The 22,319-nt window shown below is 40.7% G+C and overlaps 1 long non-coding RNA gene across 1 annotated transcript in view; it reads right to left on the bottom strand.

Moving 5' to 3' along the window:
* The window catches only part of LOC309620134, a 687,819-nt gene extending 668,702 nt beyond the window's left edge, over positions 1-19,117 (bottom strand). Inside the window, exon 1 of the long non-coding RNA XR_014239438.1 lies at positions 18,798-19,117. This is a non-coding gene — a long non-coding RNA (uncharacterized lncRNA). The remainder of the gene's footprint in view (positions 1-18,797) is intronic.
* Between the last annotated feature and the right edge of the window lie 3,202 nt (positions 19,118-22,319).

The following is a 22,319-nucleotide window of genomic DNA, read 5'->3' as shown; positions in this document are numbered from 1 at the left end:
CAGCTAACACTGATAACACTAATTCTCTGCCAGGCGCTCTTCTAAACACGTTACAAGCATTCACTCATTTATTCCTCTTGACAGCCCTCATAAGTAGGAACCATTATTATTCCCAATTTATACCTGAGAAAAATAAGGCACAGAGAGGTTAAGAAACCTTTCCAAGGTCACACAGTAAATGATACATGTGGGCTTGGAACCCCAGCAGTCTGAATCCTCAGTGTCAGCTTTTAACCACAATCTACACTGCCCCTTTGTTTGGGGGTGTGCATGTCTCTGGGCCCTGTGCAGTATGTCTAGGTGTTGTGGTATATCTTGGGATCTTGGTATCTTGCAGAGCACCTACAGATAATAAAACTTATCCAAGTATTGTGAGGCTTATCCCTGAATTGCAGGATGGGTCTTGTGGAGAGGGCATTGTTTTATATCCGGTTGGGAAGCGGAGGTGCTAATGCTTACACTGTGTGGCAAGGCTTCCATTGTGGGCCGACTGTGTATGCTGTGTGCTGAGCCCCTGCTTTAAAGGAAAGATATGTGGTGATGTAACTTTGTGAGCTGTCGGAAAATTTTGTGTGTTTGAGGGAGTGTCGATTTGGAAAGGTGTGTTTACTTGTGAGTCTAGTCTCTGCACGATGGCGTGTCCCTACGCCTTGTGGAGTGAGTCTGCGTATTGTTGCCCAAGACTGTGCTATGTAGGGGAAGTCTGTAGATCGTGATGCAGTTCTGTGAATGGTGAGGGAACCACGTGTGCTGTGGGAAATATGTTTATGTTGCAGGGGTCTCCAGGTATTCTGAGACCACTTGCTGCATTGAGGGGGAGGGTCTGTGCATTTTAGGATGCCTCTGTGTAGGCTGTGTGCGTATTGGTGTGGAATATCTCAGTGCGTTTGGGGGCCTGGCTGTGCTCAGCTCATGGGAAGTGTCTTCGTGTTGCAGGGCATTTGGGGCAGGACGCTGTGCGTTACAGAGTGAGGGTGTGTGTTACGCAATGCTGAGCACTTCCGTAGTACGCACTCAAGGTGTCTTGGGAGATGTGATATGGATTATGGAGTGTTCTCTGTGTTCGTAAGGCGAGCTGGGCGAGTCTGTGTGTTGCTGGATGAGTGACAATCATGGTACAAGGCTTGGACATTGCGGAGCATGACTTTAGGAGCGTGTTTGTGAGATACAGCCACACATTATGGGACAAAAATCTGCGTGCCGTAGGTGTGTTTGTGTGATGTCGGGCACATTGCTGAGTTGGCGGGTGTGTGTGTGTGTGCTGTGGGTCTGGATGCTGTGGGGTGAGTCTGTATTATGCAGCAAGCCCATGCACTGTAGAGCACACTTCTGAACTGTGATGCAGCCGTGTGAGTGGTGAGCGGCATCTGGCTTAGGGTCCTGTCTGTGCTTTGTAGGGCGCGTGGCTATTGTGGTGGGGTGTCTGTGTGCTGTAGAGTGTTTCTAGATGTTCTGGGGCTAGTCTAGGTATCATGTGGTGAATCTGTGTGTTTTCAGATGATTCTAGGTATTTGGGGTCGGCCCTTTTCACACTAGCAACAATGGTGGGGGTGATAGTACCACAAATTAAATTAACAATTGTAATAGTTCCTGTGTGCCAGGCACTGTACTAAGCGCTTAGCCTATCCTAATTCACTGAATACTCACAACAACCCTTTTCAGTAGGTACTACTGTTACCTTTGTTTTACAGATGAGCAAACTAAAGAACAGAGAAATATACTTACCCAAGGTGACACAATTAGAAAGGGGTGGAGCTTGGATTCGAACCCAGGTAGCCTGGGTCCAGAGGCCTTGCTCTTAACCATTACACAAGCTGTGTCTGTTGTAGGCCAGGGTTGTAGCTCAATAGGATGGTAAAGCACGTCTGTAAACTATGATGGAAATCTCGGCGTTGCATGGGTAATAGTGTGTGTTGCATGTCTACACGTTGGGGAATGCTCATGTGCTTTATAGGTTTTCCATCTTAGAGTAAGTCTGTGTTGTGATGCAATTCTGTGCATTGTGGAAGAAATCTATGTGTTCACGGGCATTCCTGTGAATTCTAAGTTTTGTGGGTGTGATTATGTGCTGGGGCAAATCTATGCCCTGAAGGGCTTGACTGTGTATTTGGGCTGAGTCTCAGGGTTCAGTGGCGTTTGTGTGTGTCATGGAGCAAGTCTGTGTATTGATGGGAGAATCTGTGCATTTGGGTGGAGCTCTGTGTATGCTTGGGCAGATCTTGGTGTGAAAGCAGTCTGCGTGTGCTGTAGGGAGACTCTCTGTGCTATGGGGGGTTTAGCCTATGTTTCGTGGGGTGAGTCTGCGTGATCTGGGTCGTGGCTGGGTACTGCAGGCCAAGTGTGTGTCCTTTGGGGCTGGTCTGTGTCCTGTGCTGCTTGTCTGCGTGTCGTGGAGCAAGTCTGTCTGTCGGGGTAGAGCCCGTGTCTCTCTCTGTGTGGGTTGTCAAGCTATGTCGTGAACTGTGTTCTGGGGCAGGAGGGAGGCTGTGTCATGGGGGGCGAGGTCGTGTGCCCTATGGAGGGTCTGCGTGCTCTAGGGACTGTCTTTGTGCCATGGGATAAGTCCCCTCCCTTGGCGGGAGTCTGTGTGCTGTGAAATGCGTCTGTGTGCTCTGGTGAGGGTCATGTGATGTGAGCAGTGTGTGCCCTGGGGAGAATCTCAGCTGTGGGTTTAGTCGGCGGGGCGCTGGGGAAATCTGTGAGCTGTGGGGACAATCTTTGTTCCTTGGGGCGTCTCTGTGCCATGGGCAGAGTCCCTGTTCTGTGGTGAGAGTTTGTGTGTTTGGGGAGTATTGGTGGGTGGTAGGGCGTGTCTGTGGCCTGTGCAGTGAGTGAGTCTTTGCGCCTTGAAAATATGCATGCTTTTGGAAGCAACTGTGTTCTGTGGGGGGAGTCTGTGTGCTCTAGAGAGACTATGTACCCGAGAAAGGCTCTGTGTGACGGGAGACGATTGTCTGTGTGTCATGGGTAGAGTCTTTATGGTAGGGCCAGTCTGCATCACGTGGGGCAGGTCTGAATCCCTCAGGTGAGACTTTTTGCCTTAGGGAGGATATGTGTGTCTGTGGATGAGTCTGGGTGATACAGGGAACTTCTGTGTGCTATGGGGCAAGTTTTTGGCCGCGGTACTTATCCATTTGCAATGGGAAGAGTTTGTGTGTTTGTGTTATTTGGCCATGGGACATTAGAGGGTGAGTTTGTACATTGCAGCACAAGTCTGTTTCAGGGCAAGTCTCCTTTAATATCTACAAATAATAATAGCCAACATTTATACAGTGGTTATCATCACCAGACACTGTTCTAAAGGTGCTATTAATATCCCCATTTTACATCTGAGGAAACTGAGGCACAGAGAGATTAAGTAACTGTGCTGTGCTCATGCAGCTAGCAAGTGGTGGAGCTCTGAAACCAGGCAGTCTGTTACGTGTGCCCACACTGTTATGGATCCCCTTGGGGCCCTGAGTGGCCTCAAAGATTGGGAAGACTTCGTGATCACAGGTGGACATATTGAGAGCAGGTAATTTGGGAGGAAGAAAAAGGGAGTGGCTCAAAGCCTTCCAAGGATTAAAAAAAAAAAATGCAATGCTCTATAGACAAGAATGGTGGCATTTTAGCCCAGAAAAACTGACATCATGACTGCAGAATAACTCCTTCAGCGACTGGTGCCCGCAAGACCCCTCCCTTGCCTCTGCAGCCGCATTCTGCCACTGCGGAGGAGCGAATGCGCATGCCCGGGCGAGCTGCCATTGCCATGGAAACCAACCTCCAGTCACAAACAAATCACAGCCTAATGCGGCAAGTCAAGAAATGACTGGGGCTGTGGCAGTGAGCCAAAGGAGCCCCTCGCTGTAAGGGCAGGCAACGCATCCTCCCACCCACGCCCCTTTTTTTTCTTCCAGAATCAGTAAAGGCTAGAGGCCAGAGTCAGAAGTCAATAGAAAAAGAAGGCTGTGTTGGGAGTGGGGGTGGGGAGGGTCAACAGGGGGTAGCAGGTGATTTTAACAAATATTTCTATGAGCAACATTTAACCCATCTCCCAATAAAAGACTTCGTGGTTTATGCTTGAGCCTTCCACCTGCAGTGAAAAGAGGTGAATCCCTGGGGTATGTCCCTATCTAGAAGAGATGGTGGATGGTAGCAGTGGTGGCATGGATTGGGGGACCCATCCCACCTCCTTTAAATCCCTAGATCAGACTACGGCCAGCAACAGGCTGGCAAACATTATTTTTGCTCCTTATGCATTTCTTACATTTTACACTTATACCATTCTAGAAAATTCCAGGAACTGAGTCCAGACAGCTTTAATTCTCCGAGTACCTAGGGAGTAGAAAAAGAGGTTGAAGGAGGAACTTTCAATAGTGTTAGGAATAACACTAACCCCAGGAGTATTATTTGAACACACAATTAGGCTGTCAGCTGTGTGCAAGAGGAATAGCACATCTGGAACAGTGGTTTTACACGTCAGGATTCCTCAATTTTCATTTGTAGAAAGCATCTGATAAAAATTAAATTTTTTAATGTTTAAAATTTTTAAATCCTGTTTGAAAACCACTGCCCTAAACTGCTTGTGTCTAGAATTCGTGAAAGGCATCAGCAAGAACATGATGCTATAGAATGCTGCCAGAAGCTGCAAGAAGGTAGGCGCACTACTGTGGGATGTAACCTTCTCGGGTAGAGAGAAAATGGCTGACCTGTGGGAAGCTACACCCTATCTAGTGGGAGGACAGTTCTTGCCATTTCAAATCAGTGGAAGGAGGTTGGATTATTCAATAAATGCTGCTGAAACAATTGGTGACCTATTTGGAAAAAACACAAAATTAGATCCCACTTCATACCATATGCCAAAATGAATTTTAGATGAATTAGAGTTAATTGTAAAAAACGAAGCAATGAAATGACTAGGAAAAAAATGCACGTGAAGGTACTCCTCAAAAGAAAGAAAGAAATCACAAAATCAAAAATTTATAGTTGTGGATATCTAAAAATGTAAAGCTGTAATTTGTTTAAGAAAACCCACCATAAATGATAAAAAATGAATAGGCAAAAAAAACTGAAAAATAATGCTTTACCACATATGATAAATTAGGCGATATGTATGGGGTGATGGGGAGAAACCTTAAACTGGTTCATACCATTTGATCCAGGAATTCCACGTCTACGAATTTACCCTAGGAGAAAAGAACCAGAAAAGCACACAGAGATTTATATGGAAAGATATTCCTTAAATTATAACAGCAAAAATTACACATAGAAGCATTCAATAATTGGACCTTTAGTGGGACACCTATATGATTGAAAACTAAGCATCTATAAAACATCACATTCTTGTGGACTATTTTAAAATATGGGGAATTGCTCCCAATATTTTGTTCAGTGATTAAAGCAGGTTGAAAACGATATGTACATATGATCTTCATTTTGTATATAAATATATATTTTTATGCATAGTTTACATGTATTCAGAGAAGAGGGACTGACTAATTATATTAATAGTAATTATCTCTGGGTTATAGGATTATGGGTAATTTTTATAGTCATCTTTAGATTTTCCCCAATTTCCTACAATAAATGTGTGCATTTTTATAATAAAGGGGAAAGGTGGTATTTTAACAAGATATTTTAATAAGTGCTATAAAAGTGGTGAGAGTACAGAAAAGAAAGTCTAGGAAAAGAGACAATAAAAAAGAGTACATGTGCCAATGTATATCAACAGAGGATCAAACCAAACAAACTCAGTATGTACTATGTAAAGATTACAGTATTATTTGTATGTTAATAGGTACAGAATTTCTTATACAAGATGGACTCCTGGAAAATTTTCTTCACTACACCAGAAGATGGTCACATGTCCCTGGATGCGTCAGTCATTCTCTTTGCCGCAGTGCTCTGTTCAACGCCCCCCGCCCTCCTATGCCTGCATCACGCTCCCCCCCTTTCCTCCTGCAAAACATGCCACCAGCAGACATTTTCAGCTTGGAAAAATGGCCCATTTTGTCAACTTTCCTTAAAGCTATTTCATTCTTATTTTTCCTCCCTGATTGCTATTTTGGCATCTAACTCAAAAAATCTACTTATCTATCTTTTTTCTCCTTTTCTTCCTGTTGAAGTCAAAGCAATCTGAATTTCAAAGAAATTTTTTAAAAAAACGCACTTCAGCTTTTTTTTTCTTGCAGAAACATATCTACAAAAGCAATTTCCAGGTAAAAGGACACAAAAAAGCTTAAACATTTTCAGGCACAATTCAGAAACAAATATAAAAGCTTTGTTGATAGGAATCTGCTATCTTTCCACATCCCTTTCCAAGGAAGGAAGCACTGATAATATTCTGTCTTTACTGTAAAAATTGATGTCCACAAATACAAATGAATTATTTTCAAAATAAAGGCACAGTCACGTAGTTATTATTTCTCTTTCATGATTTTTCATCCTAAAACCAAATTTAAATCTTTCCCATTAATTGCTCTCACGTGAAGCAATTAATCTGAACATTACAGGCTGCCCTCCTCATTTTCTCTCCTGTACAGACATCCAGTCACATGATTTTCTTAATTAAGAAAAAAATGAGGCATGGTATTCTTTTCCCCATTGCAAAACAACATTTTTCTCATGCTCTCTCCATACTGTGAAAGGAAATCAGATCTGAGAACATCGTGAATCGTCACCATTTCATCACATCTAATGCAAACATCGTAAAGCTGAGATACCATTCCAAACACAATTTCTCTCATTTCAGTAACATCTTCATCAGGTCCCCTTTGGGGAACTATCTTAACCAGAATCACAAGAGGGAAGTTTCTATATTTCCTTCTAGGAACTCATTCACCGTTTAAGAAACGAGCTTTAAACTAGAAAAGTGACCGTGGAAGATTTAGAATTGAATTAAGCCATTTTCTCAATGCCGCTGATTACAATCACAAATTCCTACACAGTTCTGTATTATTCTGTTCCATCAAAACACGTCGCTTGCTTTAAAAAGCATATTTCGGATATCTGTGTTACAAAAGATTTCTCAGCTACTTACCCGCTGCCGGCGCTCGGCCTCTGCACCAGCTCTGAGGCTGTCGCACTGAAGGGGCGGGGGCCAGAGCCGCAGCAGCCACTTGAAAATGAGCTGTGCTCTGAAGAAGGGATTAGCTTTAGGGAAAGAAAAAATGCCTTGGGATTATGCTCAAAATTCCTCCCAAAATATAAAATCATATTAAACATTACATGCTAAAAAGTACATGCTCAACAAAGGACAGAATTTAACAGCAAAACCTCTGATCTAAAACACACTTAAAATGCCTTGATTTCCAGTGGAACCCCTACAAAGCCATGGGCTTTTGGCTCTCCCGTCTCCTAGCAACAGCCTCATTAATATTTTTCTCTGCAGTGGTCCTACTAGGCATCAGAGAACATTCACAAGGTCTAGTCTCTGGTAGGGAGCATTACCATTTTGTTGTTCAAGATGCGGTTTCCCCAGGTAAGTAATAAAGGCGAGTCAGGCATTCAGTAACAAGTTCTCCCAGGGAAGATTTCAGATTCAAAGGACATTCCATTCACATGACAGAGATTGTTCTTGTCCTTCCCTTGGTGCAACGCTGTCACTAGACCCCTGACCTAAAGATGGGCCTCAGCAAAAGATGCCTAACCCCTTCTGCAATCGCCAAATTACAAACAGCACCACAACTAGAAATCCAGGCCCTAAACCAGTATTGTTCTCCACTGTGCTCAGAGAAAAAAATTAATGCACAGAATTCATTTGTATCTTTAGCCCTGTCATCATGATCCCCACCCATCAGCGTGCTTACTGGAGGCACATGTCATAAAAATAGTGGATGAAATATAACCAGATCAAAAACAACCCATTTACTTATTATTATTAACAAGGAAAACATCAACTACATGTTGAGAAAATTAGAGCAGGTTACTATACAGTATATATAATGTGATCACTTTGTTATGTGGATAGGAATAAATATACATAAAGAAATCTGAAAGGATATATACCAAAATGTTGAGTAATTACGTCTGGATTTCTATGGATGGTAGAATTTGAGGGGTGTTTAGGTCATTTTTCTTTTTGATTATCTATTTAATAACTTTTCTACAATTAACATTGTAGTTGTTGGGTTATTAAAAGAGAGCCATGCACAACAATGTGAACGTACTTAATGCCACTGAACTGTACACTTAGGATAGTTAAAATGATGCATGTTATGTTATGTATATTTTACTACAATAAAAAAGAGAGGGAGAACCATTCATTCATCCCTCAAACATGTATTGAGTCTCACCACTTTCAAAACCCTGGGCTGGGGGTAGCGATTATAAAAATGAATAAACACAGTCCATTCCCCTTCTAAAAGCTCATAATCTAACAAACAACTACCCCCAAAACTTTTATATGGGTTTTTATTATACATGACATGTAGAATTGCTGCATTTAGAAATAGAAGCATTTTGTTTATCTTTTTAAAAATTTCATCCATTTTGGGTAACATTTATAATTAGGGATGTTACACTGTCTTCCTAAAAATATTAGGACACCCAGTGAGTGGAAGAAGTAAATAAATACACATTAAATATTTAAAAATATAAATATATATGTGCATTTACATATTTATAGAATTATTATATTAATATTTTTTAAAGGAGGGGCAGGGAAACTGTTCTAGATTAAAGAAGATTAAAGAAATATGACCCAAAAAGAGAGATATGACAACCAAATGCAATGTGTGATCTTTGATTGGATCCTGGATAGAAAATAAAACAGCTATCAGAGACATTTTGGGAACAATTGGGACATTTGAGTATAGGTTAGGTATTAGATAATATTAGATCAATATAGTAGTTTGGTATGATAATGTGGTATGATGGACTTGCTCTCATGAGACACGTGTTGAAGTACTGAGAGGTGAAGTTCCATAATGTCTAAAATTACTCTGAAATGCTTTAGCAAAAAATCGTAGAGAGGATATATAAAGCAAATGTAGCAATATGTTAATAATTGGTAAATCTAGGTTAAGTACATGCAGGTGTTTGTTGTTTTTTGCTCTAAAATCCAGAAAGTAAAGAATAAAATACTTTAACAAAAATAATTATTGCACGATAATTATATTTAAAGTTAAAATGTATATACATTTTAGAATTAATGAGAATTAAGTTTGTAGTCCCTCCATGCCAACCAATTGAATGATGAATACTTGTCACACGCCATCTAGTGGTAAGATCCCGATTTACCAAGACTGAAGGATTTCTAAAGCAGCGGTCCCCAACCTTTTTTGGCACCAGGAACCAGTTTCGTGGAAGACAAATTTTCCACGGACCGGGGCGGGGCGGGGGGGTGATGGTTTCGGGATGATTCAAGCGCATTACATTTATTGTGCACTTTATTTCTATTATTATTACATTGTAATATATAATGAAATAATTCTACAACTCACCATAATGCAGAATCAGTGGGAGCCCTGAGCTTGTTTTCACTCGCCACTCACTGATAGGGTTTTGATATGAGTCTGCAAGCAACTGATTTATTATGGTCTCTGTGCAGACAAACCTCTCTGCTGATGATAATCTGTATTTGCAGCCGCTCCCCAGCGCTAGCATCACCGCCTCAGCTCCACCTCAGATCATCAGGCATTAGGTTCTCATAAGCAGCACGCAACCTAGATCCCTCACATGCACAGTTCACAGTAGGGTTCGCGCTCCTATGAGAATCTAACGCCGCCAATGATCTGACAGGAGGTGGAGCTCAGGTGGTAATGAGAGTGATGGGAGCAGCTGAAAATACAGATGGAGCTTCGCTCGCTCGCCGCTCACCTCCTGCTGTGAGGGCCTGTTCCTAACAGGCCACAGACTGGTACTGGTCCGTGGCCCGGGGGCTGGGGACCCCTGTTCTAAAGAACACAATTTGAAAATTGACCCATTAAATATTACTACAATTTTATTGTAATAAATAAAGTATTTTTATTACTGTGTATCAATATAGTTAAAAGTCTCCATGAATTTTCAGAATTTGCTCTTGGTTACAGGGGAACGCCTCTGCTCAGGTGCCCTAACAACCTGGCACCTCTCCACACAGGTCTCACAGGCAAGACTCAATCAACTGCGAGCTGACCTAAGTCTGGGTGAATGCCCTGTGATCCTCCCTGGAACGTGGCAAGGCAAGCAGCCTTGTGAGGACTGCTTCTCACCTCCTCCCCGTCTTGTGGAAGGCTGCCAGTTTCTCATCCACCTCCCTCATTCTAGGGAGGCGTGCGGCTTTCCGTCTTGCTTCCTCCCTTAGGGTACAACTTCAGGCTATAAAACAAACCAGATGTAATATGGAAACAGCTCCCCCATGATGGAGAGACTCACTGCTCATGTCATCTGTCATCTTGTCCCTCTGGTTCATTGCCTTCTTGTGGGACTAGGGGTGTGGGTAGCTGACACCATGCTGATCTGATCTCGCTTTTGCCGTCCTTGTATGTAATAAACTGCGTGCATCCATTTGGCTCATTGACTTCTTACCTAATGAATATATAGCAGACTAGCAAGCCAAACTTAGCAGCTCTTGTGACTTAGAGACTACCTCAGTGCTCGGCAAAATGTATCTACAAATGTGTGTGTGTGTGTGTGTGTGTGTGTGTGTGTGTGTACATAAGAGAGAGAGTGTACATACTTCATACATTCTGTGAAACACTGGAAGCTTTGTTTTTGAAATTGGAAACAAGATGAGTGATATCTGCTTTCACAACTTATATTCAACGCTCAGCCGGGGCAGGGATGGGGTGGAGGGTGGCTCCCAGTGTAGTAAAGTTACGCAAAGATGTAAAAGGAATGAAGAGTAGATATGAAAAGATTAACATAGGCACCCAAGTAATCACTTAGTCATAAATAAAAGAATAACAAATCATGGAGAGAAAACTATATGCCTTCGCTGTGAATCCAACGCATTGCTTCAGGCCACATAAGTAGAGGTGCTCCTCAGCAACCACCCCCTCTTTTCTCCCCGGCGTCCCAGTGCAGTGGCTCTTGATTTGACCTGCCTGCTTGGGCACCTAATGGAAACTTCCAGTCCCACTCAGGAGCCAACATAAAGGGATTCCTAAGGAGCATCAAAAAGCACCTGCAATTACTGCAATGCATTCAATATATAAAAATTAGAATTAACTCCCCCACCAAAGTATTGGTCACCTTTGGTAGTTACTAGGGTAACAATGCCACATTCTGAAAATTGATAAGTAAAGGAAAATATGCATTTACCTTAACTCTCCTGCACAAGCTGTATTTCAGCATAAGCAAGTAGCTAATGAGTGGAAGCACTTTTTAAAAAAAAGTTTCGAGCTGATACGTGCAGAAGAAATGAGAGAATTCGAAAAAAATCACCATTTTGCAACCTTCAACAAAACAGTAAATCTAGGCAACAATCTTCAATGGCTGTGAAAACCACTTAGTGGATGATTGATGAGGAATTTCTTTTTAAACAACAAAAATAACTTCCCAGGCCCAGCTTCCCCAATATCTTTTATAATGCTAGTACCATTTGTGATATCAACTATGGTGAAGGATAGCAGGAAAAGTGAAAATTACCATTTTATGTTCTAGAGTGAGTGTTACCACTTCCAGATAATATATAAATATTTTCATTGGATAGTTCGGGGAAGAATATTTATACCAAAGGACCGACTCTATTTTAGGCCTGACCTAAATTATCCCTGGTTAAAATGCAACCCAATTTAGATAAAATATTGGAAATGAAATAAACTGTTTAGGAAGAATCCTTGAAGATACTAATCTAAGACTCCGGATTCTTTTTTTTTTTTATGGGAGTATAGTTGATTTACAATGTTGTGTTACTTTCTGCTATACAGCACAGTGACTCAGTTATACATATACATACATCCGCTCTTTTTCAGACTCTTTTCCCACATAGGTCATTACAGAGTATCGAGTAGAGTCCCCTGTGCTCTACAGTAGGTAGGACTCTGGATTCTTAAGGCAGGTCATCAACAGTACTGTGTGCATGAGACCCTGGGTCCCCAGCTGGGAAAAGGAGAACAGCGCTGCTGAGCCACGGCAGGCACTACACCTGACCTGCTCCTCATACAACTGAAATCTCAAAACTTTTCACCGTTCTGACTATTCTCCTCTGGAGATTCTCTAGCGTGTCCTTCAGAGAGTAGTGCTACAAACTCATTAAAATAGTCCAGATTTTAGCTGAAGAACACAGAGAAGACTAGTGTTGTTACTTCTTTTTTTTTCAATGAATTTATTTTAGATGCAACAACAGAGCCACGCTCACCGCTCCAACAGCAAGGTGAGATGCCCAGGACCTATTTCAGTGGGAAAAGAAGAAACAGTCTCTGGCAGAAGGATGGCAGAACTGGAACCACACGACACTCAGACTGTATCCTGAGCTGCTGGTGCTTCCGTGCCTGATGCTGCTATGAAGAATAACTAATTTCTTTTAAATCAGGAGGTAAAAGAGAAAATGATGGTGTTTGCAACCTAATGCCCGAGAAATCTGAGAATATAATGCATTTAACTACTTTTACTTGCATAAAAAGAAAGCCAATTGAATGTTCCAGCCTGTTGCATCTATCGGAACACAGCCGCTAGCAGGGACTGTACCAGTGTCAGTACAGCATAAATAAAACCACAGAAGTTCACCTAAGAAGCTTGACTATTCTGCTGAGAACGTGAACGAAAGTGTAATTTCCATCTGAATTCAAAAGCTTTTGTTATAATGAGAAAAAAGGCCCAGAGTTTGAGCTTATCTTTAACACAACAGGAAGCATTAATGACTCAAAACTAGGGAGAAAGCTAGAGAGCACAAATGAGCAAAAGAGGATAAGCACCGGCGATGAACATGAGACGGCTCTCTTTAGTCTGCCCTTCTCCAGATTAAACATGCAAGTTGCATGACCTGCTCCTCATACAACTGAAATCTCAAAACTTTTCACCGTTCTGACTATCCTCCTCTGGAGACTCTCTAGCGTGTCTTTCAGAGAGTACTGCTACAAACTCATTAAAATAGTTCAGATTTTAGCTGAAGAACACAGAGAAGACTAATGTTGTTACTTCTCTCTTTTTTAATTAATTAATTTATTTATTTTATTCTTGGCTGCATCGGGTCTTAGTTGTGGCACGCAGGATCTTCGTTGAGGCACGTGGGATCTTTCATTGTGGCGTGCGGGCTTCTCTCTAGTTGTGACGTGCGGGTTTTCTCTCTCTAGTTGTGGCGCACGGGCTCCAGAGTGCGTGGGCTCCGTAGTTTGCAGCACGAAAGCTCTCTAGTTGAGGCCCCTGAGCTCAGTAGTTGTGGCGCGTGGGCTTAGTTGCCCCATGGCATGTGGGATCTTAGTTCCCTAACCAGGGATCGAACCCGTGTCCCCTGCATTGTAAGGCAGATTCTTTACCACTGGACCACCAGGGAAGTCCCTAGTGTCGTTACTTCTGCTGATCAAAAGTACTTGTGGACACTATATAGCCAAGCAGGGGGGAAGGGGAGAAAGCCAAGCATTGTGCTAGGTGCTTTGGTACAACAGCAAATAAGACAGACAAGGTCCACGCCTTAAAAAAAACTTACAAGTTTAAGAGGGAAAACAGACCAATATGAGGGATCACACAAATAATAAGAATGTAAGAAAATGAGTGCTACAAAGAAATTAAAACAGAGTCATATGCTAGAGCATCTTGGGTAGTGAGGAAAGGCCACTCTGAGAGAGTGACATTTGAGGTAAGGTCTGACTGATGAGGAGTAAACCAAGAAACTATAGGCAGAAGTGCTTCCTGGGCTGACAGAACAACTAATATAAATGTCCCAAGACTGAATGAGCCTGACATGTCCAGAGACAAAGAGATGGAAAAGGGTAGGAGGTGAGGCCAAAAAGGTTGACAAGGGTCAGATTACACAGGGACCTATTGGAAATGGTCATATGTGATAGCTAATTGCAGTGGAAAGCTTTTGCAGGGACTTAAGCAGGGAAATGACATGATATGATTTATCCTTTTAAATTTTAATTTTGGCTACTGTGTTGAGAACAGACTGTATCTTGGCAAGTTTTGAAAGCAGGGAGGTTTGTGAAAAGTATCTTGTAGGAGTCCAGGCAAAAGATGTTGATGGCTCGATTCAGATGGAAACAGAGTAGATGATGGAAAGGTTTAAAATTCAGGACAAATTTTGGAAGTAGAGTCAACAGGATATTATTGCTGCTATAACAGAAAAATAAAATCCAGGTAAGGGGAAAAAGTAATTTGGATGACTGTTAGTTGTTGACATAAGTAACTGGGTGGATGGATGGTGGTGCCAGGTAATTGATGGAGAGATAGGAGGAGGACTAGATTCTGGAGTGAGGCTAAGCCTGTTTGTGGGAGGTTGTAGCCCAACTGAAAAGTGTAACGGAAAGGAACATGCATAAAGTTATGAAAGAGAATCAACCCTAAAGGGAACCCTTTCTTAGAAATAAGAGAAGCACTTTGAAAGACAGAATGGATAAGCTGTAGAGATCAGCTGAAAGATCATTGTAAGAATTTCCTCGTCAGTCACACAAGGGGGCCAGACCATGTCAACAGTTTCGTTAACTGCCTATGCATCAAAATCACCAGGAAAAATATTTTTAAATGCAGATATGCAGTACCTCCCTAATACAGAATTAGTAGCTCTTGGGGGTTGATACCTAAAAATCTGTATTTTTAAAGTTCCCTAAGGGATTAAGATGTATTGGCAGGTTTAGAGATCACTGGACTAGAAGATTCTCAACATACTATTACCTGAAATGAGCTGTTTAATATCTCACCAATACAGCATTAATTACTTTATCTCAAGCCTAATTGTTTACTAAGGACTTACTTCTAACTCCAGAGGGATTATGAAATGAAGGGATAGAATTTAAATGGCCCTCTAACCTATACTTCTCTCTACACCTCAGTCAACATCATTAATAAAGGAGCCATGTCCTTGTGGGTGGGTAGGGGTAGCCAGCTGGGCTGGGCACATGGCATATTAAAGCCAAGGGAAGGACCAAGTCTCAGGGGTGCTAGATGTTCACTAGACCTTAGGGGAATTCAGAGAAACTGAGTGTGATGTTTAGTTAGCTTTATGTGTCAACTTGGCTAGGCTATAGTACACAGTTATCTAATCAAACACTACTCGAGGTGCTACTGGGCAGGTATTTTGTAGATGATATTAACATCTACAATCAGTTCATTTTAAGTAAAGGAGATTATCCTCAATAATGTGGGTGGGCTTCATTAGCTGAAAGGCCTTAAAAGAAAAACTGAGGTTTTTCTGAAGAAGGAGGAAATCTGCCTGTAGACTGCAGTATCAGCTCCTGCCCAAGAGTTTCTAGCCTGCCAGCATGCCCTACAGGTTGCAGACTTGCCTAGCCAGTCTCCACGACTGTGTAAGCCAATTCCTTGATAGATAGATCTAAGGATAGATAGATAGATGATAGATAGATAGATAGATAGGTAGATACAGATATCATAGGAGATATATATATTTGTGATATCTCATATATATACATATATATATATATCAAAGATACATATATATATATGATATATGTGATATTTATATCTCCTACTGGTTCTGCTTCTCTGGTAGAATCCTGACTTATACATTGATTAAAGCTTCAGTGCCTTCGACAGATTGACTGTCCAAAACTAAGTCAAAAGAGAGCAAACATCAGGGTCTGTCCAGGTCCAAAGACAAACCAATATGGAAGGAGTGAGTCAGATGAAATTCTGAGAATTCAGGGCAGAGACAGAGTGGGGCAATCACATAATGATGGGGGAAAGACAAGAATGGGGTCTTATAGGAATAAAGCAAAAACCTGCCATAATCAACTGCCTAGGGATATCAGGTGACTACTAGACAGGTTTTGCGATTATCCAAGTTGTCTCCATAAAGGAAACTCTGGGAGGCAGCCACTCTGGGGTTTAGGTCTCTGAATAGTATCCCAGAGGCTAGAGGGGTACTGAGTTGTTGGTTTACTATGCATGTAGGTATTGTCATATATAACAGCAAGAGCTGAGATTTGTGGTGTCAGACACTACTGTGAACTTTACACTGAAGATCTTATTTAACCATCACAATAACTCTGTGAAAGAGGTGCTATTTTTACCCCCATTTTACAGATGAGGAAACTGAGCTTCAGAGAGCAAGTAGTTTGCTCTAGATCAACAACTAGCAAGTGAGAGAACGGGATGGGGTCCAGGCATTTTGATCACCGAATCCCTCCTCTTTACATTCTACTGCCTCCTCTATTTGATTTGTGTGATTTTGTGTCATCCTGAATTGTCATTGATATCTTGTCTGCCTTCTGTTACTAAACTACAATCTCCCTGAGGGCAGAGATCTGGTCTCATTCACCCCTATGTCCACACTCCCAGCAGGAACCCTAAGCAGCCCTCTAGGCCCACCCCTTCATTCTCTTAGTCACCCCATTGGCTGGCTTGATTCTAGGAAGTAATACTAATATGGTGATGTGCGTGACCTCATATTACTGGCTCCACTTCGGAATTCTCAAGGAAGCAGAGTATCTTAGTTCAAAGGATAGAGAAAAAACAGATAACTGGACTATAGTTAAACTTTTCCTTTTTTCCATATAACAAAAAGAGTAAAAATATGTAAGTAATTCCAAGTTCTTTTATCTTTTAACTTTGGACAAAATTCCAAAGTTCTTTTATCTTTTTATTTTTGTATTTTTAGCGGAATGTCACCTTCATTCGCACATGGCTTATTCCAGTGAGTAAAAGTTAACTGGACAACTGATAGGCTTAAAAAGTAACATTAGCCACTGGGGAAGTAAAACTGTACCCAAGAGTAATTATTTTTCACTGTTAGAAGTTTTCAGGACAGTAAATATTCAAAAATATTTTGCAGCACCCATAAAATTCAATGGATCACCAGCCAGACCAAATGAAAACACTGGAGGTCATCAGGATAGTGGATATCCATCAAATACTCAGGTAAATGAATACAATATTCACATTCAGTGAGAGTATAGTTATTTCAAAAGAAAATATAGACTAGGTCTTCTTTCACATACTGTATGATTCTGTCTTTGCCTGTGTATTGGTTATCGGCACTGTCCATAACATACAATAAATTAGATGAGCATTTGCTCATAAATTAAATACTATCATCTTCCATGTCTTTAAAATGAACATTCTCTTTAGGGATTGCTGCTTTCTTTGCTTTCACTTTTTTTGCTTGGCACACACAAAATCCTCCTTCCTAAATAGACCATATGAACATGGCTGTATGACTTTAATTGTAATTTGATGCACGTGTTTTGGTGGTAAAGACTATTAGTCCAGACACATATAATTTGCGCAAGTGTACAGCTTTCTTTAAAGTTACTTGTCTTTTACTGTGCTTTGGTTTTTATTGTTCAAATGCTAGTGGGAATTCTGTTTATCTCAAAAGGCAGGAATCAACACCTGAAAATCTATAGTCAGAAAGTGAATAGTTGTTGGAGACATGCGGTATGCAAAAATGATTCAATTTCTTACAAAGTGAATAATATTTATATAATATAATAATTTATAACATAGTATATATTTATATAAATATTATATATAAATATATAATATATAATGTAGTTTAATTTGTCTTAGTCCCTCCCTGGCACTGACTTTCTTATCTTCTGATGAGGTTTCCTAACCTGTACTACAACAAGGCAGACCAGAAACCAAATGGAATCTATTCTTTTTTTTTTTAATTAAAGCATAGTTGATTTACAATAGTGTATGAGCTTCAAGTGTACAGTATAGTGATTCAGTTTTTTGAAGATTATATTCCATTATAGGTTATTACAAGATTAAAAATATGGAATGCTTCACAAATTTGCGTATCATCCTTGGGCAGGGGCCATGCTAATTTCTGTATCGAAATGGAATCTATTCTTCATGTTCCATATTAACGAGAGCAAACATTCGATGTGAACAGTTCCTCATAATTTTGTAAATACAGTAAATTATTCTGCTGGACGTGGAGTATACGACATTAATTTTATTAACATTTAGCATTTTAGCTATAGAAAAACCACATTTTAGGCTCCTTGTATAATTCCAAGTTATTTTCTTATCTCCCTAAACCTATCTCTACTCAGTCGCCTCCCTCTGATCTCCTTCTACAGCCTTATAACTGGGAGCCCTACCTCCAGGCCTTCCATACAATTCTTGGGACATCACAGGAACTTGAGGGCCCATAGCCATTTCCAGGAACATTGTGCTGCGTGATTGCAGAGGGCACCAATGTGGCCATCACTAGCTTACACAGCCCTTTTATTCAAATTAGACAAAGGCGCCCCCCTCAGGACAGATGGATTGGGAAATGATGCCCCTCTGGGTTAACAAATGGGTGAAGCAACCCCTCCTGTTGGACATATTAGAAACGTGAACCCTCTCCGGGCTTGCATAGCCCTGTGGGCTCATGGCACAGTGAACGGAACTGAGGCTGATTTTCAGGTCTTCCTGCCCAATCTCACCCACCAGGACCCTTTGTGCAGCACATAGATTATTCAGTCATACACAGCAGTCCCGTGAGTAACACTTCTGGGAGTTTTTCCTTCTGTCTTGGCTTTCTCTCCTGGAACCTATTAGACCACTTAATTCAGAGTTGTATGAGCTGGAAGGCCACCGTTGCGTCTTGCAGAGCTCTTGCCTACTGGAAGGTGTCCTCTTTTTTTCCCTTTTGCATATTTGCTAAATGCCTGCTATGAGCAATCCACTGCTCCTCACCCATCCTCATCCAGCACAAACACATGGGCTTATTCATCTTCCTAAAGCTCACGTATGAGTGTTTCATCACTTGTCTGTCCCAAGACTTTTTTTTTTTTTTAAACATCTTTATTGAAGTATAATTGCCTTACAATGGTGTGTTAGCTTCTGCTTTATAACAAAGTGAATCAGTTATACATATACAATATGTTCCCATTTCTCTTCCCTCTTGCATCTCCCTCCCTCCCACACTCCCCATCCCACCCCTCTAGGTGGTCACAAAGCACCGAGCTGATCTCCCTGTGCTATGCGGCTGCTTCCCACTAGCTATCTATTTTACATTTGGTAGTGTATATATGTCCATGACACTCTCTTACACTGTCACATCTCACCCCACCCCCTCCCCATATCCTCAAGTCCATTCTCTAGTAGGTCTGTGTCTTTATTCCCGACTTGCCACTAGGTTCTTCATGGCTTTTGTCCCAAGACTTTTGTCTTCCCCAAGCACCAAGCACAGAACTTGAGCCCTGGCCAGGACATCAGAAGTCCTGGCTTATGGTCCTTATTCTAAGACTCACTTATTTCTTGTGAGCTTGGACAAAACCTAAGACCTCTTCTAAGACCTTTTCTACTCCTAAGCTGGGTCTCAGTGTAGGTTTAGCCATAGAGACAGAAAGTAGAATTGTTTACCTGTTAAGATTGAGAGGTAGTTCCCTGGAAAAATGCAATTTTCTCCTGTCAGCTTTTAATCATATGAAAAGATGCTTACTTCATGCATGATAAGAGATATACAAATTAAAAGTACACCAAAATATGGGTTTTCAACTACCATATTGAAAGAGGTCAAGATGTTTGATAGCATACTGTGTTGGCAAAGGAGCAAGTGAACAGAAAAGTTCATATATCATTTGTAGATGTATAAATAGTTTTAACTTTTATAGAGGTAAATTGTCAACATCTATCAAAAGAAAAGAATGCACATACAATTTTCGACCCAGCAATTCAAATTCTAGGACTTGATTCCTAAAAAATATACTATTCCATTTCCCTAGTCCATTTACTCTCCCATTCTCCTAGAAGACTATCTCATATATTTTCCTGTCCCCTCAAATCCCTGACATTTTCCCACAGCCTCACACCCCGGTGATGAGGTTCTTCTTTCACTGAGAAAATACAAATGGTCCAAAGAGAACTTCCACCAGCTCCCGCCACTACTCCTCCCTTATACCTGCACCCGTACTCATATTCTCTGCCTTCCCACCTGTTGCTACAGATGATCTATCCACGTTAAGGCCAACCCGTCCACCCGTGCACAAAATTCTACCCAACGCCAACTCAAGGACATCCCTTCTGTCATTCTTCTTTCCGGCTGGCTCATTCCCATTAGCATACAAGCATGTGTCATTTCAGGCATCATCTCCTTCCCTCAGCGCCCTCCCACTGCTGCCCCATTTACAGTAAATTTCCTAGCCCTTAACAGTAAAGCTCCTCAAAAGAGCTGCTCAAACTTGCTGTCTCCAGTTCTTTTCCTCCCCTTGTCTCTCAAACTCATTCCAATCAGGTTGGCATCCTCACCACTCCATCAAAACTTCTCTTGCTAACGTCTCTGATTACCTTCATATTACCATTTCGTGGTCAATTCTCAGGCCCTATCTTACCTAAACCACTTCTCTTTTTTTTACTAACATTTTATTATGAAAATTTTCACATGTACAGAAAAATTGAAAGAATTGTACATTGAACACACCAATCATCTAGATACTAAAATTAAACATTTTACTGTCCTTGCTTTTCACAGCCCGTGACATTTTCATCAGGCCACTCTCCCTTTCTATTGGTGCCATGAACCTCGGGGCATTTTTCAGCTCTAGTTGGCTGAGCCACCCCATCCTGTACCAGTGAAGGGACAGAAAGTGAGGGAAGGTAAAGTGTGGGGCTAGGGACAGTAAACTCAGGTCGTCAGATTTAAGGAATGAATGAGTAATATGCTGATATCACTTGTTGCTCTTTTATTCAATTTATACTAGCAATAATCTGTTTTTTTTTAATTCCAGGTATAATGAAAAATGAGTGTTATCCAAGAGATGAAAATCCAGAGAGATGATGATATAACATATGCTATACCTAAAAGATACATCAAATGGAATATAGGGAATATGGATTTATAAAACTCAATCACAAATAGCCTTGTAATCAATTCCCTTTTATACAGTACCACACAAATTAAGACAATAAATGCATCATTTAATCAGAAAAGTATGGCCACTCTTCTTTCAACCAAATAGATTACAAGTATCATACCGAGTCAGGAATTCAGATTCTCTACAATGCGGGAGAGAGGTGCTTTGACTAAGCACAGGAGGCAGATGAAATAAGGGAGCCAGGCACTCAGTAGGTATTTAATTTGTATTTGTTTACACAGACTGTGCAATCTAGTCTTAGTTCTGTTTTATTTGCTTAAAATAGCATTTCTGATTTCTTTAGGTATATCTGATTTTCTTTTCTATTCCCCTATGGGAATAACAATATGACTGACAAATATGTCACTGATACAGAAAGTTAAAACAAAATTATCATGAGAATTTCTTTCCTTTCCTTTTCATTTTAAGCAGTGATTCCACATGTTTTTTGCAATATATAAGTTTATACCAAACAGCACACACTACTCATTAGATAAGCAATTGCATATTAACTAAGGTGTTATGTAGTGTCAACTAATGATGATGGTGATAAGAATCATTATATTATTATAGTAGTATAAATATTTCAGATTGATGTTTTCCAAAATGCGGGGACGGCCTCCTGAGTTGCTTCATGATACCAATTGTTTAAAAATGAATCAGAACATAGTACAACTTACTAGAATAGAAACATCAGACTGTGTCACATGTTTTAAATGTTTTATGACACTTTTCTATTACACAGACACACAACACACACACACACACACACACACACACACACACTGGGTTGTAATGTAAAATATATTTCCTATCATGGGTCATCAAAAAAGTTTTGAAAGCCACTGTCCCAGATGCTGGTCATCTTCCCAACAACTTACCCAAAATGTGCTGTCATGAAATGAACATACTATTCCAGTTGAAGTCTTAACAGTGTAGATCAGAAAAGGATGACCACCTTCTTCTTTTCTCTAGATACTTATTCTTCTCAGCCCAGCCTGTGATAATATTAGAAGTTTTTTTGAATGTAGATCACACTGTTTGTACATATCAAGCTTGTGGTCAGGCTCAAGCTCTTTCAAGTGGTATTATTATCAAGTTGAAATTAGTATTAGACAAAGTGATGTATCATCATATTACTAGCAGGAAAAGGTGGAACTCGGAACAGAACCCACATATTCTGATTCCTACTCCACTATTCAAATACATCACATCATAAAGAATTTGAAGAAGAACAAACTTTTTCATTCCACTACAATTAAGTAGAAAAAAAGGACGATATTGACATGTAAGTGTAGTTATTTTTTCATGTAGCCATTTTAGGACCAATTTGAAATAAGCAAATGTAGGCAAAATGAGGTGGAAAACAAAATTTTTAAAACTTGTTACTGAGAGAAAAAGTAACTGGAATGCTTATTTTTGGGTTATCTAGTTTGGTTATTTAGATAT

The sequence above is a fragment of the Balaenoptera borealis genome (assembly GCF_965194805.1).
Source record: "Balaenoptera borealis genome assembly, chromosome: X".
NCBI classification, from domain to species: domain Eukaryota; kingdom Metazoa; phylum Chordata; class Mammalia; order Artiodactyla; family Balaenopteridae; genus Balaenoptera; species Balaenoptera borealis.
Note: the sequence above shows the minus strand (reverse complement) of the source record. Positions and strands in the feature narration are given on the sequence as shown.